Source organism: Rhincodon typus, chromosome 6, assembly GCF_021869965.1.
Source record: "Rhincodon typus isolate 14 chromosome 6, sRhiTyp1.1, whole genome shotgun sequence".
Taxonomy (NCBI): Eukaryota; Metazoa; Chordata; class Chondrichthyes; order Orectolobiformes; family Rhincodontidae; genus Rhincodon; species Rhincodon typus.
Genome location: NC_063337.1, coordinates 43683441 through 43701368, shown reverse-complemented (window position 1 = coordinate 43701368; position 17928 = coordinate 43683441). Strand labels below are relative to the sequence as shown.

At 39.5% G+C, this 17928-nt stretch overlaps 1 protein-coding gene across 2 annotated transcripts in view; it reads right to left on the bottom strand.

Annotated features, from left to right (window-relative positions):
- Window positions 1-17928, bottom strand: part of pdgfd (platelet derived growth factor d) — a 172651-nt gene that overhangs the window by 90087 nt on the left and 64636 nt on the right. The gene's annotated exons all lie outside the window — the stretch shown is intronic.

Below are 17928 nucleotides of genomic sequence, written 5' to 3'. Positions count from 1 at the left end.
CGAAGAGCATCCCACCCAAACCCACGCTATCCCTGCATTTCTCGTGGCTAAACCACCCAGGCTGCACATCCCCGAACACCACAAGCAATTTAGCATGGCTAATCCATCTAACCTGCACATCTTTGGACTGTGGGAGGAAACCGGAGCATCTGGATGAAACCTACACAGATATGAGGAGAACGTGCAAACTCCACACAGTTAGTCGTCCAAGGGTGGAATCAAACCCAGGTCCCTGGTGCTGTGAAGTAGCAGTGTTCATCACTGAGCCACTGTGCCCCTGTGCCCCAAAGCTTGGTAGCGTTTTACATTTCCTGATTTTTTTTATTCCCACTGGACATTTTACATGATGTAAATAATATCACCTTGTCACAAGAACATATTGAAGAGTATAAGAAAAATGGATTAGTTTGTAGGGCACACATTCACATGGGAAGCCTAACATTTTTTAGTGTGTAGTTAACTATATGTTTTAAATTTAGCCATAACATTATGGATTTGGTAAAAGTTTCTAAAAATCAGATAATAAAGTTATATTAATTTGGCACTATTTTCCCACTTTTGTAACATTAATCTGTGTAAGCACTGAGTGAGATGAAACCAAAAACAAAAATTTTCCAGTTTGATTCTACAGATTGAATGGAATGCAAACAGAGGGATCACTTAAAAGATCAATCTTCCTCACCACTCCATAATGACCTATTTCTATCCTACTTCCTCTCTGCATTTTGATGTCACCGAGAAACAGCTTGATTTAATCAACCAACACCAGTCTAAATAAAAGTTGTTTGGAAATTGTTATTGTGAGAATAGTAACATTGAGGAAGACCAATTCAGTTACATCATGTACAATATGGTCTGAAAAGAACAGTTGTTATTTGTAAGATAGTTCCTTGGGAAAAAAGAATCTCGTGGGTCTCAATATTTCTGACAATATCTTCTGCCCATCACCTGGAGGAAGGATTGGAACATGTGGAAGAGTCTGAATTCAAGTCCAATCTGTCATGGAAGTGTCCTTTAACATGGGTGAACAGGTTGATTAAAAATCATTTATTGTGAGGAGGATGAGAATGTGTGTGGAATCTTACTACCGATTGGTCAGGCCATTGAATTTAACACTTCTTGTTAACATCCTTGCTGCTGATAAGTCAATTGTTTAAAATTGTGGCTCTTGTGCAAGAATACACATGACACTGACAAGAAAGCACCCGTCATGGGATACAGTGTAGCAATGATGGATTGCTAAAGCCTTCCTAATGTGTCTTGTATGCTTGTGTGTGATGGATGAGATAAGTTTAGAGTCAGACCTTTAGATATCATGGTTACAACATTTAATGTGCTTGATTTGATCCTTGTACCACATCACCAACTCTGAACATTTTATTTACAAGATCCAACAAACTGCAAGAGATGTAAGACATATTGGCCAGTTATGATTTGAGTTCACCAATGTGCCAATCCAAACAGTTTATCTCATTGTCAAATAACATTCCGAAGAAGAGGTCTCCTTATCCAACTGAACTTTCATCTGATCAAATTTATAACCTTCTGCTGATGTGCCTGGACTCAAAATAATTTCCATTTCAAGATTCCTATTTCAAACAAACAAATAATGCTGCTGTGGGATCTTCATTGTCACCAATCATCACTGAGGCCTTTATGGAAGAGTTGGAACAAGCAGCACTTCAACCAGCTTGTTTTAAACCTAAACTTTGGCTTCAATATTTTTGACAACACTTTTATGCAAGTTTTATGGAAACTTGAAGGAACTTTCTGGTTTCCTACATTGTCTTAACAAACAGCACTTGTAAACTAATTTTACTGTGGTGACAGAATCCCAATATTCCATACCATTCCTTGATGTTTTTGACAGAAGTTTCATGGTGGCACACCATTACATTAAGTATAAGTCCACACATACTGACAGATATCTATCAATCTTTCCACCATCCCTCCATCGAGCAATCCATTTTCAACAGCCTCATTAAAAGAGTTTACTCCATCGGTAACAAAAACATCCATAGCGAGAACTTTGCCATTCATTTCAACTCAATAGATTTCTTTCATATAAGATTTAACACATAGCCAGTTGTACACATGCTATAAGAACTACATCCACTGAGACCAGGGTCAGTCTCTTATACATCATGTCCCTCTCACGCAGATTGCTAAATATACTTAGCAAATACAGAAGTCCAACACATATCGTCTAAGAAGCTCCATTTCATTTTTCACACTCACAAGGTACAAAATCATTTCATAACAAACCAGGAGTTCACTGAATAGCATGTAGTTGTGAGTTCATAAACATTGAGGAAACAGGCTACAAAATACGAAATGCAAGACGCTCAAAGAACATCAAACCTACTTAAACATATTGAATGTGACTAGTCAGCTTTCATCGAATATGCTTAACTTAATAGCCACCATATCCAATGATGCAACTCTAAACCTCTCTTCCATTACAAAGTGACATTCAACAATTTCATGTTGGCTGAACTCACCTGACTCTTTAACATCCCCATTCATGCTTGAACCAGATCTGATAGTCAAATTTTTGCTCAATTTTGGTGCTGGTCACTTTGTTACAACAATGAGAAAAGTACAGTATAAATCCAGTTACAACTCTGGAGGAATTCCAGTGGATTTTCAAGAAGGAACTAGATATAGTTCTTAGGGTTAAAGGAATCAGAAATTATGGGGAGAAAGCAGGACCAGGATACTGAGTTGGACAATCAGTCATGATCATATTGAATGGTGGAACAGGTCCAAAGGGCCAAATGCCTTACTCCTGCTTATGGTCCCCATGTTTCTATGTTACATGGTTTGATAGGAAGAGTAAGGGGCTTTTATGTGTGGCAACAGTGACTTAATGAGGTAGGATTAGAAATGCTGATTTCCCAAAGCAATTCAGAGATAAAGTCAGCAGCGTATTTATTATGCTAACTATTATGCTTGCCCTGTGGTGGGTATGTACTCGTAATACATTTCCATTCCATGAATAATCATTCATCTAAAACTCTTTAAATTACATATTTCAAGATAAAGTCAGTGACACATAAGAATCCCTTGGCAGTTCATTCACAATTGTTTAAATGTGATGTGTGCCTGTTGGCTTTTTGCAGTTTTAGGTAAGCGTTGTACTTTTCCTTGTTTAATTCCACATCACGAAGAGAAGAGCAAGAGAAAGGTATGGCAAGGATTTTTTTGTGGTGTATGAGGTTCTAGAGTGGGATCAGAGGTATGAAGGAGTGAAATGGGAACAACACGCTGTCTCTGGTGGAAGACGGTGAGAACAGTCAGTCATTCAGTTAGTCAAAAGTCACGAAAGTGAGGGGTCTAAACAGCCATGTCGGTACTACTCAAATGTGTTTCTAATTCAGGTTACTGGCTGGCTGGAATCATTGGAGGGCCTTAGGTTCAACTACAACATTTAAATTATGCCCCATAATTGCCATCTGGGACAATGTCCTTTACGATGCTTACAAGGGAGGGCCAGCTGACATTGCAAGTTCAACCATGCCCCATAGAACAGTGAGTACAACACTGGGCATTAAGATAAACATTCAATAAACAAAATAGAACATTGTTTCTTTCGCAATAATGAAAATGTCCCTAGCACTCCTGTAACCATTGATGCCTGCCAACAATGAGCTGTGCCAGTGCATTTAACATTTCAGTAAGTTAGTCTCAACAAGTAATGGGTATGCATACATGAATAAAGTGAAACCAATGTGATGTGAAATATTTACAAATGAAATTTAAGAACACCTACACCAGCTTTGAACTCTCAAGTCTTGTATTAATGGCATTGCAATTGGGCAAGAAAATTGTGGTATGGATGCAGAGCCTCTTTGTTTGACTAGCAGACTTTTTAACTAGTCACAGGTAGATACAGCATTGCCAGCTGATGGCAGGTTTCAACAATAAAAACTTCCCTTCTATTGCTAAACTGAACATGTCAAGCCTCTAGCTGAATTATGATTATAATTGGATGGGAAACAGCAAAATGAGACAAAGTGGAAGAGGCATGTGGTTCTTGTTATGATGTTGGAAATGGCATATTATTGACAATATCCCAGACAAGCACATGAAATCTATTTACAGCACACAGATAACGATGATATAGTTTAAAGATGAAATATCTACTCTAAAGGGTAGATGATGGCCTAGTGGTATTATAGCTGGACTGTTAATCTAGAGACCCAGTTAATTTCCTAGGGACCCTGGTTTGAATCCTGCCATGGCAGATGGTAAAATTTGAATCAATAAAAATCTGGAATTAAGAATCTAATGATGATCATGAAACCATTGCTGATTGTCAGGAGTATCCCATCTGGTTCACTAATGTCCTTTAGGGAAGGAAACTGCTATTCTTATCTGGTCTGGCCTACATGTGACTCCAGACCTACAGCAATGTGATTGACTCTTAGCTGCCCTCTGGGCAATTAAGGATAAACAATAAATGGGCAATGCCCTCATTGCATGAATGAATAATAATAAAAATTATATCCATTTGCAAGTATTGTAAGGTAAATGTTACATTTAGCTTTTAGATCAGTTAGTACTGCACTCTTTGTGGTTGCTTTTAACCTGAACACATAATGGGCTTCATTGAGTGGTCTGCACCGACCAACCACCTGTTGTCACTACAGTGAGGCATAAACCACAAGACATGGGCATCATGTTATGTCGAACCATTGTGCTGTGGGCATGAGACTACAGTACAAAGAAAGCTCCCCAGTTTGCAGGGCAGCTGGGACACGTTGAAACCGCCAGCATAGCAACCAGGAGTGGTACTGGGGTGATGCACAGACTATGGTTAGTTCAGAGCATCAAACAGCTCCTGCCATCAAAAATAAAAGAAAAATTTAAAACAAAAATGCTTCAATCTTTCTGAATGACCTCTGGTTGTGCCAGTGGTTAGGTATTAGAGAATTTGCAAAATCATGGCATTTGACCCAACTCATCTTCATGCTCCATTTGAGTCTGGTCACCATGCATCATCTGACCCTGGCTGAAAGCAACGAAGATGCCCATATGTCCCATCTGTCTGTACCTCAAAATGGTAGTCAAGCTCCTCTGTGTATCTCAGAACTCCAAGTTGCATTTTACAAGCATCCCCACGTTAAAGCCCTACTCCAGATGGCAGCAGCTGAATGGCAGCTTTAAAAAAAAGTGGTAACTGATTTAACACCATTTTCAAGTGTCGCTGTCCCTTTTATGACAGAAGGGGGCATTTAAAATTAGTCCCAATGACTATGTTTGACAGTCAGGACTGTTTGTGTTTGTGTGAAATGGGAGATAAGATAATATTACCTCATTCATCTAAAATCATGAGCATATATCTGCACTACGTAGCTATCAGTCAGTCACAGTGGGTGACTGCTATCTTTAAAAGGAAGCTATGTTGAGATAAGAATTGGTCATTCTTAATGTTGGGCCCATTTATTTAAACAATCAATGCAACAAAAATCCCCATTGCTAGGTAAAAAACGCTCATTATCATCACAATATGACCAGAATCTTCTGGGATTCAAAATCCATAATTCATGCCTCCCTATGTTAATTATTGCTCAAGAATTATTACAGCATTTGATCACTTTTGGTGACAGGGAACAGGTTATTCAGGGAACTTTAAAAACAGGCACTATGTGATTGCTGCACTGATAGGACACAGCTGTTTAAACTTCAAGTTTGAGCTGAATTGGGGTTAATTGATGATTACTGTGGTGTTAGTAGGAGGTGTTAATATGCACAGTTGAGGGTTTTTGTGGTATAGTTGTATTGTCCCTACCTCTGAGTCAGTGTTATCAATGCCTGTGTTCAAGTCCCACCTGCTCCAGCTATGTATCTTAACATATCTGAACAGGTTGATTAAAGATATCTAAAATGGGCATCTGCATGTTTAACAATTTGTAACTTTCATGGAGTGGGATATGAAGGTTTCATACATTCAATCCCACTGTATTTAGGGAGCATCATTGCTGACACAGAGGACTCACAAATTGACAGATGTAGCACTGGAGGTCTGCAGGGAGTAAGGAATTACCTGTACCTGTAGGGGAAAGAGACCAGAGAGCTACATAATGCACCGCATGTGGAAGAGTTCAAGGAAGTCACTTCACTGTTATCAGGCTTGCCACCAAGACTCCAGTGTCACAGTACATTTAACTATTTGACGAGTAGGATTCCATCTCACAAACATCAACATCAGCATCAAACCTTACCACATTTAACACACCATCAACTTTATACTAACATTCACAACTTCGTTCTGCTGCATCCTTCACTGGCAATATTCACACCTCAGATACACTTCATTACTCTTCAATAATGTGAAGCATTATACAAGGACACACATACAAACACAGCTGTTAATACATTCGTACACAATTGCCTTTCTGTCTTCCACAGCAATACTGCACATAACAAATACCAGAAGGACCTGACCAATATGAGGCAGCAAGATTACAGAAAATCAACTAGTTAAGAAGGCAGTGCTGTGGTGACTGGGCGCAGAGTGACAGATGCTCTGACTATTGGTAGTATACAGGAAATATCACTTACAGGCATGTAGGCACCTTGGTAACACATCCTGATCTTTAATCACCCACATCAATCCTCACACAAAAGCTCCATACAGTGTCATCACCAATACATCTTCCTACAGTGACCACATGTGCTATACTTTGACCCAGTGCTTCTCAAATGTATTCCTATCGTGACCCCATTTCAAGACTTAAAAGTTGCTGCGACTCCTCAGGGAGACCTGTAAGAGTGGAGGTGGTGTGAGAGGGAATCTATGGAGAGCGGATGAGATGGGCACTTCGGTAAATAGAGGCCTACTGCTAGAGCAGGAGCATAACTGTCTGAACTTAGTCCGAGCTTCGCCACTGCTGTTGCTACTGTGGAACTCTCAACCCCAAAATCTCAGCTTATGACAACACTTGGGAGCTCGACCCCTGCTTTGGGAAGCTCTGCTCTAACCCTTTATCTTTGCAGCTTCCAGGAACAATCATCACCTCACCACACTGGATGGCGTAAAGGATACCGAGGATCATCATACCGAGGGGCATCAATCACTACCCATTGGCACAGGCACCAGCTCATGCACTTAGGAGCCACCATTGGAAAAATGGCTCTTAACAGCATACTTATAAATATAAATTGGTCTTTCTGATTCTTGACCAGTGTTGGTAAAATTCCCCAAAGGCAGACACAGTTGGGAAGGTGACCAGACATAGCTCCCTCCCTGCCTAGTGGGGTATGACCCAATTCTGCCCTGTGTGAAGAGGAAAGCTTGAACTTTTCATTTTCATTAAACTAAACTAACAAACTCCTTTGATTCATTTTCTGGATTATGCTTTGTTATTCTATTATAATATTAAGGTTGCCAGTTTATAGTTTTCAAGCTATTATAGTTTTATTGATTTATTGCATATTTATTGCATAATTCTCCAATAGAGAATTAGGATAAACTGCACAAAAAAATCACAACTTGTTCTGAAACATCGTAGATTACATTATCATCCTGGAACTAAACAAAGGCCAGACTGTTTTGTGTTAAAGCTGAAAAGGATATAAGGGAGATCAAAGGCCTGTACCTTACCATGGAGCTTCCTGTGTTTGGATCAATTTGTCCACCGTCTTGCATTAGCATATAAACAATGAAATTTAGTCACTGTTGGTGTCGAAAAACCAGGGAGAATAGTACTCAAGTAAAATGGCAACAACACAATGACAAAATGACTATAATATGATTGCAAATTATAGTTCTAAATGACTTGAGCATTTTCATGTATTAAACTTCATTTATGCTGAAATAATATCATAATTATTCCAGACATGGAGTCAGCTTTGACACACGGAGCAGTCCAAATCTTTTCTGACAATGGAGATCGAGTTAGAAGTTGATCACCATTATTGGCATAATTAGGTGTACCTGGGGTCCTATGACTGGTGTGATTAGTGCAGCCCTAAGGCAATTAAAAGGAAATTCTGGAGTCATGGGGACAGAGGTGAGTATAGTGGCCATCACTGAGAAGGTGCTGGGGAAGCTGAAAGGGCTGAAGTAGGATATATCACCTGGACTGGGTGGACTGCATTTCAAAGTTCTGAAGGATATAGCTGAGGAGATTGTACAGGCATTGGTGGTGATCTTTCAGGAATCACTGAAGTCAGGGACGGTCCTGGAGGACTGCAAAGTGGCTAATGAAACACCTCTGTTTAAGAAGGGAGGGAGGCAGAAGACAGGAAGCTATAGGCTGGCTAGACAGACCTTGGTCATTGATAAGATTTTAAGAGTATGTTATTAAGGATGAGATTGTGGAATACTTGGAAGTGCATGGTAAAATAGGGCTGAGTCAGCACAGCTTCATCAAAAGGAGGTTATGCCTGACAAATCTGTAAGAATTCTTTGAGGGAATAACAAGCAAGTTAGACAAAGGAGAACCAGTGGATGTGATCTATTTGGATTTCCAGGTTCCTTTGACAAGGTGCTGCTTAGGAGGCTGCTAAGTAAGATAAGAGTCCATGATGTTCAGGACAAGATATTTGTATGGATAAAGGATTGGCCTACTGGCAGAAGGCAGAGAGTAGGGATAAAGGGGTCTTTTTCACAATGGCAGCTGGTGACTACTGAACATAACACAGTGTGGAGCTGGAGGAACACAGTAGGCCAGGCAGCATCAGAGCAGCAGGAAAGCTGACTTTTTGGGCTGGGACCCTTCTTTTTCTGAAGAAGGGTCCTGACCTGAAATGTCAACTTTCCTAATCTTCTGATGCTGCCTGGCCTGCAGTGTTCCTCCCGTTCCACACTGTTATCTCTGACTCCAGCATTGGCAGTCCTTACTATCTCTGGTGACTAGTGGAGTTCTGTGAGTCAGTATTGGGGAAAACAACTGCTCATGTTATACATTAACAATCTAGATGAAGAAACTGAGGGCACTGTTGCTAACTTTGCAGTTGACACAAAGATAGGTGGAGAGACGGGTTGTGTTGAGAAAGTGGAAGGCTGCAGAGTGGGCAAACAAATGGCAGGTGGAATACAATGTGAGAAAATGTAATGTTATGCACATTGGTAGGAAGACTAGAAGTTTAGATTGTTTTTTTAAATGGAGAAAGGCTTTGAAACATGAAGCCCAAAGGGACTTAGAGGTCCTAGTTCAGGATTCTCTTAAGGTTAATGTGAAAGTTCAGTTGACAATTAGGAAGGCAAATGCAATGTTAGCATTCATTTTGAGGGCTAGAATACAAGAGCAGAAATGTACTGCTGAGGCTGTATAAGGCTCAAGTCAGACCATGTTTGGAATATTATGAGCAGTTTTGAGTCCCTTACCTAAAGAGGGATGTGCTGGCATTTGAGGGTGTCCAGAGGAATATCACAAGAATGATCCTGGAGACGAAGGGCTTGTCATATGAGGAGCAGTTGAAGACTCTGGGTCTGTACTCGATGGAGTTTAGAAGGACGATGGGGGATTTGATTGAGACTGATGGAACATTGAGAGGCCTCGATAGTGTGAATGCGGAGATGTTTCCACTAGCAGGAAACACGAGGACCCAAGGGCACAGCCTCAGAATGAAGTGACGACCCTTTAGAACTGAGATGAGGAGGAATTTCTTCGGCCAGGGTGTGCTGAATCTGTGGAAATCATTGCTGCAGAAGGCATGGAGACCAAGCCTTTGAGTTTATTTATGACAAAGATACATAGGTTCTTGATTAGTAAGGGGATCAAGGATTATGGGGAGAAAGCAGGAGAAGGTGGTTGAGAAACATATTAGCCATGATCGAAAGTCAGAGCAGACACAATGGGCTGATAGCCTTTCCTGCTCCCATATCTTAGCCTTATGCTAGATCAAATGTGGCTGGAGTTGTTCAAAACTCGGCAAATGAAGGGAAACTAGCAAGTAGTTAGAAAACCAAAGTAAGTTGCAGAAATTACAGTTCAAAAGACAACAGCAATGAAACATGAAATTGAAATAGGCATGAAAAACAACAGTGAATGTTGCCAGTTTCTATGCTGATAAAAATGAAACGTGAGAATTACAAAGTGAAAAGAAACATAAAAGCTGGTGAAATAAGAGGTGATAGCATTTATTTGTTTGTCTTACTAAAAAAATCTGTTTGATTTTTTTTTTACTGTCAGTGCCACTTGGCCAAAGCCGTTTAACCATCTATTGTCTTGCTTTTGATGAAAGGACTGGAAACATTTTAATCATCAGCTTTTATGAAAAGCGTAGGCTGCTTTGAATGTATTAGTTGCTTTCTCAATGTACTTGTATTGCATCATACAGTATTTTTAAGATAATTCAGCCATGTAGTTGGTTTGGAACTGACTTAAATCATAAGAATATTTCCTGCACTTGTGGCCTGGGAATATCCCAAACATTTACTGCTGAGTACAATATTTCTAAGTTGCAAGATAGTATGAATGTGATAATTAATTATGCTAATTCCAATTTAAGGGTCTGCATCAAAAGTTTGATAAACCTTTTGAATCTAATTAAAGGGTTTGTTTGGAATTATTTTGTTTCTCACAGTTAAACAAGTTAGTCAGTGTTAGATCAATGTGAATGTGACAAAGTACTTTGATTTTGTTGGAATATAGATGTAAACTCTTATTGATTTGTGCAGTTTGCCTCCCAAAGGATGTTTTACCTGATACAGCAACACTTATAATATTCCTTCTAACACAAGAGATATCAATAATGTGGTATTTAAAACTCCAACAAATTCATTACAGCTCACTAAACTCAAAACAGTAAGCTTTTATTTCTCCAGTGATGCCAGGTCTGTTACTCCAGCACTCTGTTTTTGTTAGTGTAAGTTGGACCAAGTCCCTGAGAATGGTAAGGCAGATGGGTTTGTTAAAAGTTTGGGATTGTCCAAGAACTGTGGGACCCACCATCATGCATGGTCAGCTTAAAAAATATTAAAAGCACAATCTCTCCCTAGATCTTTGAGGCCAGATCAGGTGACTATCAATTTGAAGGTTCATAGCCCAAAGTTGCTTCAAACAAATAATTTTATTTTAAATAGTAAAAGGGGAAATCAGCATTTTATCAGAATAAATATGTGGCCCATGTTGTAATGAAGTGATCCATTTAGCCACATTTTCCGTGGACATCAGAAGTGACAGAGGGCCAAAAGCAATATGTTTCATGAGATCCTCTCTCATTCTTCTCAACTCCAGTGAATATAGGCTGTTTGTTTTGAAACAACTACTAAAAATGAATACTAAAATTATTAACAATCAATCTAGATTGCTGTCTTCCTTGGTATATTTTAAAACGAATAAGATTGATAAGTTTTTTTTTGCTGTTTTTAGTAGCCTTTTACATTTGATATCAGAAACCTAGAAACTAGGGGTATCAGCAGGCCACTTGGCTCATCAAGCCCCCTCTGACTTCCATATGACCATGGCTGTTTCCAAAACAGTACCCTGTTCCTGCTTTCTCCCCCCACACTTTGATCCCTTTAGCCCTAAGAACTTTATTTAACTCCTGCTTGAAAACATTCATTGTTTTGGCCTCAAACACTTCCTGTATCAGACAATTCCACAGATTCATCACTCCCTAGGTGAAGAAATATTAGTCCTTATACGCCTACCCTGTATCCTTAAATTGTGACCCCTGGTTCTGGTCTTCCCCGGTCACTGGGAACATCCTTCCTGCATTTAGCCTGGCTAAATTATCAAGTTTTAAAAGATCTAAGGCCTTCTGGGGGAAAGAAATAAAATGGTACTTTGTTGTCAATTGGGAAAATTATTTTTAAACTTATGTCAAATGATGCAATTGTGTCTGACAATAACTTCTTTACATGTTTACAAGATTACCCTTTCAGTTTTGTTTTCAATTCACCAAGGAATAATGTTTGTTTTGCCAATTACAAATTCAGACAGATGGTTTTATTAAATGGTAAGTTTCTAAATTGACTGAAAATTGAGTTGACAAATTAACTTAGGCTGTTGAGGAGCGCAACAATCGATTCTGTTTACCTTTCAAACATGTGACCATGGTTTTCTGGACCATATGAATATTGATTTAGCTAGAGCGCACAAGTTTTAAGAATTTAATTGATATCTGGAGACATTGGCAGAGATCAACCATGAAGAAGGTATGATTCACGATTTGAATTTAAGACTTTGCCTTTTTGAAACTTGACCTTAAACCATTCAAGATCATTTATTATCTTCCAAGGCAGAGTGCTTGAAACAAAGACATGTGGAAGATTTGGAAATCTGCCCATCTCTAAAGTAAAGTTACAAAGCTTGGGTATATGGGTATTTCTTTCTAAAATTTGAATTGATTAAAAGGAAACTTGGTATGTGTTACTGTTTTAAACAACTGAAGAGGGAAATTTTACCTGATGTTTAAGAAGATAATGAATTTTTCATCAAAATAAATTGGTGAAGTTGGCTAGGTGGTTGTGCCAATTCCTATGTGTTAAAGGAAGCTCTATTTTTTTGAGGGATAATACGATTAAACATGAACAAGTCACATCAATCTAACAATGATATCGAGTCCATGCGAGAGAAAAATAACTAGACAGTCCCCAGTCATTTGATAAAATTATGTGGAAGTCGAAGAATGTTCATGATATTGAAGCAAAACTACATATGCAATTACATGGTGAAATTGCACAGAAGAATGGGTCACCCAGTTTCATGAAGAAGGTATATTAGGATAGAATTAAACATACTACTTCCTATTAAAGGATTTGAAGTTGAAGAACAGACATAACCTGTGGATTGGGACAATTGAGAAATAACACTGAACAAATAACAGAGAAAGAGAGAGAGAAACCTTCCAAATCCGTGATTTATCAATGATATTGTAAGCTGTAGCTTTCTGTACAATGCATTATGAGTATTTTTCAAGATCTATTGTTGGAGATATGTCAGCTGGTGGAATTGCTCTCAACTTAGGTTTAGTAGGCCTTCTACAAAGGAATAAGCAATAAAATTGTCTCTCTTACAACTGTAAGAATATGGGCTTTTGAGAACGTTGAGGATCAGGCATCTCCATAGGTAAATTACACTAAACTTTTCTCAAATTCTATAGAAATACATATTTGGCATTTCTGCTAACACAAGTGATAGGGGACATTTAGTCATCATTCACCTCCGTGTAAGTTATTGTCACTAACTTCTGCATCACTCCGATGACAACGTTTGTGTAGTTAGTACCAATGGCAATCTTCCTTGCACTAACACTTGACACACTAACATATTCACTCCACATGCATTACAGGTATATGAAGAAATGTTTACAAATTAAGTGTAGCCAGAGTTTGAAAATTCATGCTTTATGCATTGGCCACTCCAATGTCTTAATATCCAGTAGATGTGGATCGTGCACTTTTTCACACCACAGAATGTCTTACAAAAACATTTTTCAGTTTAATAGTGGCAAGTAGCCCTCTCAGGTTATCTAGATGGAAGCTTAGTCCCTAGTTCCTGTTCTCTTCCTACTCCTCAAATCTAATTTAGTTTGCCTTCCTCCTCAATCTTCATGTGCTAGAGGGTCAAACTCAAGACCCACAATTGTATTATCTTTCTGTGTATCAAAAGTTCTTTTCATATGTTGTGTAGTCAGCCAATCCCCAATAGCAATAGCTGAATCTGGCTTGAAGTGGTACCTTCAATCCTCCTGACAGATTTCTTTCCTCCTGTTCAACCCCTGGCTGTATTAGGCATAATTATTAAATGCAGCGCTAGCCAGGAAGTTGACATTCAGTCTCTTTAATTCGAGTTGGGAACCAATTTAATTGATTGTCAGCTCTTTAACCATTCTCTCCAGTTGGTTGATCCTAGTGCACACTTAAATTCCTTCACAAAGATGGAGTCTTGTACGAAAGGTAGGCTCAGAAACCTGCACATATTTTAATTGTTGTTAGTGGCTAACATCATAAATTATGAGAAGATTTTTTACACTCCAACTCAGTTTTCACCTCAACACGTTTCTGACCCTTTTGGATATTTTTCTGGTTTGCCGTGGACCTACACTGACTTGTTTAATTTCCTCAATGATCTGATAATGATCATTAATTGAATAGACGAGAATTTTGTCCTGTTTATGTGCCATATAATATGGTCTGGAAATCTTTGTGCATTTTCTACTTTTCCCAACCTATCAATCCCTGTTATTTCAGACATGCTCCTACTCCGACAGACCATTAGATACAGGAGCAGAATTAGGGTATTCAGCTGTTTGAATCTGTTCTGCCTTTCAATCATAACCGATACATTTCTCAACCCCATTCTCCTGTCTTCTCCCAGTAATCTTTAATCCCCTTACTAATCAAGAACCTGTTTATGTCTGTCGTAATGACTTTGCCTCCACAATCTTCTGTGGCAATGAGTTACACAAATTCATCACCCCCTAGCTGAAGAAACTCCTCCTCAACTCAGTTCTAAAGGTTCATCCCTTCACCCTTGGGTCCTAAGTGTGTCCTACTAGTTGAAACATCATCTTCATATCCACTCTATCCAAGCATCTCAGTATTCTGTAAGTTGCAATGTGATTTCCCCCTTATCCTTCTAAACTTCGAGTACAGACCCATAGTCCTCCACTGCTCCTCATATGACAAGCTCTTCATTGCCGGTATCATTCTTGCAAATTTCCTTTGGACCCCCTCCAATGCCAGTGCATTCTTCCTTAGATAGGGAACCCAAAACTGCTCACAATATTTCAAATGCTATCTGACCAAAGCTTTATAGAGAGCCTCAGAAGTATATCTCTGCTCTTGTATCCTAGCCCTCTCAAAATGTTAGCTAACATTGCATTGGCCTTCCTAAATGCCAAGTGAATGTGCTGTTCACCTTAAAATAATCCTGAACTAGGACTCCCAAGTCCCTTTGTGCTTAAAATTTTGGAAGTGTCTCCCCATTTCTACATCTCCAGTCTTCCCACCAAACTGCAAAACCTCACACTTTCCCCCACATTGTATTCCATCTCTCACTTCTTTGCCCACTTTCCTTGCCTGTTCATATCCTCCTGCATCCCCACGTCCTCAATACTATCTGTCCCTCCCACCTATCCTTCTGTCAGCTACAAACTTAGCAACAATGCCCTGAGTTCCTTTGTCTTGATCATTAATGTACAACTTGAATAGCTGTGGTCCCAACACTGATCCCTGTGGAACTCCACTAGTCACCGGCTGCCATCCTGAAAAAGACGCCTTTTATGCCCACTCTCTACCTTCTGCCAGTCAGTCAATCCTCTGTCTGTGCCAGTACCTTGTCTCTAACACCATGGGCTCTTATCTTATTTAGCAGACTCCTATGTAGTTCCTTGTCAAAGACCTTCTGGAAATCCAAACAGATCACGTCCACTGACTCTCCTTTGTCTAGCCTCCTTGTTACTTCCTCAAAATTCTGTCAGATTTCTCAGGCATGACCTCACTCTGATGAAGCCCTATTTTACCAAGAGTTTCAAAGTACACAGCAATCTCATCCTTTTGCCTCTCTCCCTTCTTAAACAGGGATGTTATGTTAACCATTTTCCAGTCCTCTGGTACCTGCCCTGGATTCCATTGATTCCTGAAAGATATCACCAATGTTTCTACAATCTCCTCCGCTATCTCCTTCAGAACTCAGGGGTGTAGGCCATATGTTCCTTGTGATTTATCTCCCTTCAGATTTTTCAGCTCCCCCAGCACCTTCTCCTCAGTGCTGGCCACTACACTCACCTCTGCCCCCGACTCTTGAAGTTCTGATATACTACTGGTGTCTCCCACCATGAATACAGATGTAAAGTACCTACTAAGTTCCTCTGCCATTTCTTTGTTCTCCTTTACTACTTCTCCAGCTTCATTTTCCAGCAGTCCAATGTCCACTTTTGCATCTCTCTTACCTTTTACATGTCTAAACAAAACTTTTGCAATCTTTTATATTTACAGCCCATGCAAAACCCTTTCAACAAGTGCATCATTCAGTACCTACAAGTGGTATAGCCTTCAGCTACTCAGTGATACATACCTTGGAATATTTTAGTAATTGAAAAAGTAGCATTAAATGAATCTTTATTTTGAAAGATAGCACAATCTGAACAACTTCTCGGGGAAGGGACAAGGTCAGTGACTGAAGAAAGGCTGGCACTTAGCACCATTATCATATCCCAATGTGCTCCATTGAGTAATTTCCAATTTTACTTGATGAGCTTGACTCTGAAATAAGTTTCAAAATGGATCAGCCATTTTTCTCCATATAGTAATGTTAATTCCTTTTTCTTGTGAATTATCTTAATCAACTGAGCAACATGGGGCATTAGTGGCATCAGCGAGGCAGATTTCAGCCATGAGGGAAGAAGTGTTTCTTAGGACTAATTCCAAGTGATAATGTTGACGTTGACATTCTGTTACTTGATAATGCTCTTGAAAACAGCCAAGAACCCACAGACAGAACACAGGAAGAACAGAAACACATTGATATTGCAACATGCAAGTGCTGAAAAAAATTGCCAGAAAACCTCATCTTTCATGATACGTCATGTTGGAGCAGTAGAGCTGAAATGTGATGGTAGACTAGTTTATCCACCCAACAGTACGGGAGGTACAGCAATGCATCGTGGTAAACATGCATTGCACCATCAGTATTTTCGTAATGACATGACACATTGCTTTTAACTTTACATTGTCTACTTTTGCACATAATTGTTTCCATGTAAATGCTAGCCCTTCAAACATAAGTTATATGAAAAGTGTCCAAGAAATCAAGGTTAGGCATCAAAGAAAACTATAATCCTTCAGAGCCTGACAGCCTACACAGTTCCATCCAGTGGTTGCTATGCATGTGATATGTTCTTGCTATTTTTCAGATCGTCTGTCCCTTGACATGCCAACACTTGTTGCTGTTGATATTTCACAAATATTTCTGTGCCTATATTTGACTGTTATGTGTAATACGCGGGAAACTTTCACCATTCTATTGACTCTTTCTAGAACACATTATTGTGTAGGAGCAAACTACTGCAGATGCTTGCTGTCTTGACCCGCTGTAATCTCCAGCATTTGTTGTTTTCAGTACACATTATTGTGGGTTCCTTTCAGGCATTTGTAACTTATGTCAGAAACGTTCCAGGTAAATGCTCAGTGTGTGTGAATTATGAATTGGAAACTTACTAGCTCTGAACAGCACAGACATTGAGTCAATTGGCAAAATAGAGGGCAATAAGGACAAATAAAACTCTCAAAATCAAGAGTAAAAGGTCAGATTCTCCTACCAGGTTTTGAATGATGAGACAAGAATCATAAGTGAGGAAAGGCCTATTTGCATCTTTTGTGTGCGTTATTACCAGATCTTGTCTTGTTGATATGCAGTTTCTGATTCTGCTATTTGCTGGATAAATGTTTAATGACTATAATTCCCATCATAAAAATCAAAGCAGGTATCTGTAAACTCCAGCTTGCTGCTTGCTCCTCCAAGTCAATATGTTGCCCCAGCATCTCAGGGCATGCTCCATGGGGAGCAACCCTGCACTCCATATGAGGGACATTGCCTTGTCTTAAATGGAGGGATACAGTGCAGTACACTGGCTGACGTAACAAATCTATAGGCTTTACAGTGCACGAGGGAAAGAGTAGCACCTCCTCATATGGAGTTCTTAAAAGGAATGAGACTAAATACAGGTATCCCGTGTAGCCTGGTTCTTAAATTGCAATGTATTTACAAATGTGAACTTGTACTTGCAATGGTCAGCCATTTCAGTTTTATACCCCTGAAAAGTGCTAGTTAAGGGCAACTCTTAGATGACTGCACTTGACCTGGTGCATCGCTGGGCTTTGAAAATAGCACCAGGAATCCTGAGAGGTCTTGGCAGTTGCACATGCTGCCACCTCTGTCAAGAAGGAAGATATGATGGGCAGGATGTTATGGCCGTGTGCGATAGAGGTGATGAGATGGGCTTTCAATGGCATGAGAAATAACA